This window comes from Apium graveolens, chromosome 7, assembly GCF_009905375.1.
Source record: "Apium graveolens cultivar Ventura chromosome 7, ASM990537v1, whole genome shotgun sequence".
Lineage (NCBI taxonomy): Eukaryota > Viridiplantae > Streptophyta > Magnoliopsida > Apiales > Apiaceae > Apium > Apium graveolens.
Genome location: NC_133653.1, coordinates 271844708 through 271849348, shown reverse-complemented (window position 1 = coordinate 271849348; position 4641 = coordinate 271844708).

The window sequence follows — 4641 nt, the reverse complement described above, 5'->3', positions numbered from 1 at the left end:
GCATCTACAGTTGGAGCAGCTTCACCAGTATCTCCAACATTTGCAGCATCAGAACTTAAAGAATCAGTATCTTCTGATAAGACAACAGTGTGAGTAGCAATGGAGACTTCAGCATCCTCTAATTGCTGATCCGAGACTAAGTTCTGATCAACAGCCATATCCTGATGCTCACCGAAAATCTGATCATTAGTATCTTGATGCAGAGAAGGTGTTGGTGATAACTCTGGAGTTTGAACAGCATCAGTAACAGGTGTTGTGGAAGTATTATTTGCTGTTGAAGCTTCGAAGAAAAGTATTTCAGGCACAACCAGGTTCTGAATATCAATTTCAGCACTTGTGCCTGGATCAACAAGAGACACAGATGGTGAGTTAGCCTTGTCAGATACAGCTTCCTGAGATGGAGTTGATGGAGAAGAAGTGACTGGAGCAAATTCCTTGTCTTGTGAGATCAGAGATTCCTGATCCCCTTCCTTAGCTGCTTCCTCCTCATCATCTGAAACTGGCCTTTGTGCCCTCTGTTTCTTGTACTTCCTTGTTGATTTGGATTCCTTGGGAGTTTCAGGAACTATCATTCGTCTAAGCCTCTTGAGAAGCCTAGAACCCCCAATTTCAGAATCCTTCTGAGAAGTTGCTTTCTCAGCTTCATCTACCACAGGTTCTGAAGAAGGAATCTGTTCCTCAGAATCTGATTCATCTCTCAAAGTAATCCTCCTCCTCTTTTGAGGTGTTTGAGGAACAGTCTTTGTTCTCTTTGGCTTAGAGGATGTAGGCTTCACAGTAGGTGCCGAAGAAGAAGGTTGAGCAGTCTGTGAAGTGGAGAGATAGGATTTGATATAAGTTCTGAGGGTAGGCTGAGATATACCCTGAGTGGTAGGGACTGAAAATGATGAATTTTGGTTATGGTGAGTTGGTTGAACATTGGAGTAAACAGATTGGTAAGTAGCAGGATCAGCATTTACCAGAATCTGTTTCACAGACTGAGGAATCTGTAATGATCTCACCATTGATTTCTTTGTGTCAGCATTTATCAAGTCGTTAAAGTACCTTTTTGCAACCTTAAAAGGTGGGGTTTGAGTGCTGACTAACTGGGGTTCATCAGTACAATACGTATAAATAAGTTGACAGAATCGAGCAAAGTAAACAACAGTTCTATATTCTGTCATCCTATCCCCAATAAAACCAATTAAAGCAGGTGCAAAATCAAAGTGAGTTTGATTGATAAGTGAATACCCGATGTGCTGACTCATGATTGGGATAGCATCAAAGTTTGAACACTTGTTGCCAAAAGCCTTGGTGATGCAATCGAAGAAGAAACTCCATTCTCTTCGGATATGAGCCCGTTTCAGTTGTCCTAGTTTCATCAGACTCGTTTCATATCCCAAATCAGTCATTAACTCCCGAAGTTCTGATTCCTCTGGTATAGAGAAAATACAATCTTCTGGAAGATGTAATGCTCTGCGTACTGTACCAGGAGTGACTACATAGGATGAATCACCCACGTGGAAGATAATACTGGGAGTTCCTCGTTTACCACCATCATCAAAAACTCCAGTCCTCCAGAACCTCAGAACTTGTTGACTTGAAAATAATTCAGGCTGAGTTAGGGCGTACCCAACCTCACTATGTGCAAGAAGATCTTGCACAAAGTGCAATTCAGATGGAGCTTCAGCATGATCAAGAATTGCAGCATAGTTGTTTGGAACAAACTTTGCTCCATCAATGATTAAATCCTTTGGTGCCATGTGAAAAAAAATATTGAGATTCAAGGATGCCTGATAGGTGTTTGAGATAATGTCTGTATGAAAAAACAACGTGAGAAAGAAAGAGAAAGAGAGTAAAAGTAAGGAGAGAGATAAAGTATAAAGAAAATAATAAAAGATTAAAGAAATCTTCTCTCTGTTGTACTTATACTCTGAAAAAAATGTTACCGTTGGACACCTGTCAGACATGCAGTAATAACGGTCAGTTACTGGGCTCGAGAAAACAGGAATCATTACTTACCCAGTTGCCTAGTTTCAAGGAAAAACTGTTCCATTAATCAAGAGAAACAGTTTTAATTCAAAATTTAAACCATTAGTACTGATTGAATTATTTTTCACTGCATCATTGATATTCTGAAAATACATCACATGAAAATGACCAAGATAAATTAGATGAGTAAGTGCTGAAAATGAATCAGAACTTAATATAAAACAAAATATATATGGTCATCAGAACATCAATCAGGAGTTATCAACACAAGATGAAATAACTCAGAGATAAAATCTTGAAGTAAAAACAACTTTCATTAATATATCAAGACAATACATTTATGAAATAGGAATTACATCAATACTTATACAAGATTTTCCCTAAGCTCCTAATCCTAACATCAACAGCTTTAGTCCTAGCTAAGAAGCCTGACAAAGCTGAGGATGAAGAAGAACAAGAAGAAGACAAGATCAAGTCATCTTCCTCTTCCTATCTTCGACAAACAAGATGGCGAGTCGTATGATTCGCTCTTGCTGACGGATAGCTTCCAGCCTTTCTTCCTCCAATCGTCCCAGATGGCGATGGTAGTCCATATAGAAGAACAGGAGGCGTGTTAGTACCTCCTGTGGGACAGAGTCCCATATCTCCTCAGGAATGGCTGTGACATGCCATTCCTGCTACCACGCGGCACAACTTAGCTCCATATTGAATGTTTGGTAGTTCAAAATTATGTTGTATCTGACCATTGTGTTTTTGAAAGAAAAAGTAGGACGATAAGTGTGTGAGAAGAATGTGGTGGAAAGACTGATGTGAAGTGGCTGTTTATATAGGCAAGAGAATGCCAGGAGACGCAGAGATATTTAATGCTGACAGGTAGAATTAATTCTACCTCGTCTCCCTAGACTTTGAAAAAGAAGAACAGTCATTGGAAAGGGAGAATACCATATGGTTTAATGTGCACAAGTAATAAGTAAGAGTGAGCTGTTCAAGTACTAGTACCATTAATCCTAACCATAGACTATTAATCTTCCACTTCAACATATTCTAGATTAAACTGAGACTGTTACCAAGTTTTATTCACAGATAAGCCAAGTAAAGGATTAGACTGAAAAATCAGAACTTAGACCTATACCAAAACTTAACAGTCATCATAACATAATTTCTTAACTCGAAAAAGGAATGCCCATCGTAGTAAATCCTCATACAAGTTCTGAGTTATGGACGTCAGAACTTAATCATCAGAACGTGTAACTTAGAACTTGTCCTCAGAATTTGTGCAATAATGACACACTGACTGTTTGTCTAAAATAACATAGACCACCACAGAAATTTTCATCATTCAGATGGAGTGATTAGTGTGTGCATTAATCTAAAAACAGACAAAGAGTAAAGTCTGATTCACTTCAGTACATCTGAGAAATAAGGCATAACTAAAATTTTGCTAAAGATCTGTCATTGTCCTGAAACCTACTGATGAATGAGTTCATGCTTGAGTCCATCTCAACTGTTTTGTGCTAATTTTATGTATCTTTTGTAATTCTATTTTACAGTGGCTTCTCAGTTTAAGTGAGTCACGACTGTTTATCAGAATTTATGCTATTTTCAGAGTATTTCTCCAGTAATCATAGAGTGTGAAAAGTCACCAAGAAAATAGGTGACGAAGTTAACTTGGACTTTTGTGATGTTACGGAAAAAGCGGGATCAAAATAAAGTCAGAAGCACGAAGAATTAAGGGAAACGAAGCCAACACAATGTTGGCAACACTTATTGTTGTGGAACCTGCGATGTTCATGATAATTAAATAAAAAAAATACAAATCAAGGACTTGTGATTTATTTTCAAGGCAGCAATCATAGCCTCATGTTCAAAGCTTGTGCGAGACCAGGGAAAAAAGAATAAGAAGAACACAGAGTTGCGCACATGGATGCAGCAGGAGCAACCGGAGCAACCGACAATTGACTCCGTAAATTAGTCCGACCCGGATTAAATAAAAGATAAGTTTTCAAATTATTTTTTAATTTTTTGCAAAATTATTTGGATTATTTATTCATGTCATACATGCATGGGACTTATATTTTTAAATATTTTTTATATAAAATATTTAAACTGTGCGAGTAAATATATTTTTGTGCTTGTAAAATTATTGCGCGATTCTAATTTTGGATGACGCATATATTTCGAAAATATCGTACGAGATATTTATTTTGAATAATTGCGAATATTTAGAATACCGTACGAAATGCATCTTTCGAAAAATATTTATATATGCGAGACGCATAATTTTAAATAAAAGTGTTTTATAAAAAAACATTATTTTAGAGAAAAAATAAATATCGCGACATTTATAAAATGACATATTTATTCTTGCATTTGAATTGCGTTCAAAATATTTTTCATATAACATCGCGATAATGCGTATATGTCCAAAAATATTTCAAACTTGCGAAATGAAATTGTCAAGTAGGGTAGTCGGGCAAGCTATAAGTCCCTCAATACTACACACTTAAGTAAAGAAATCAGTGACCCTCTCAATTATACAAGGCCCTACTCCTTGATGAGAACAAGGGTAAAATTTACATTATTCAAAGGTCCTACTCTCGAAATGGGAGTTTAGGATATTTCATTTAATTGAAGGCCCCACCAACCAAATTGGGGGCTTGAACGAAGATA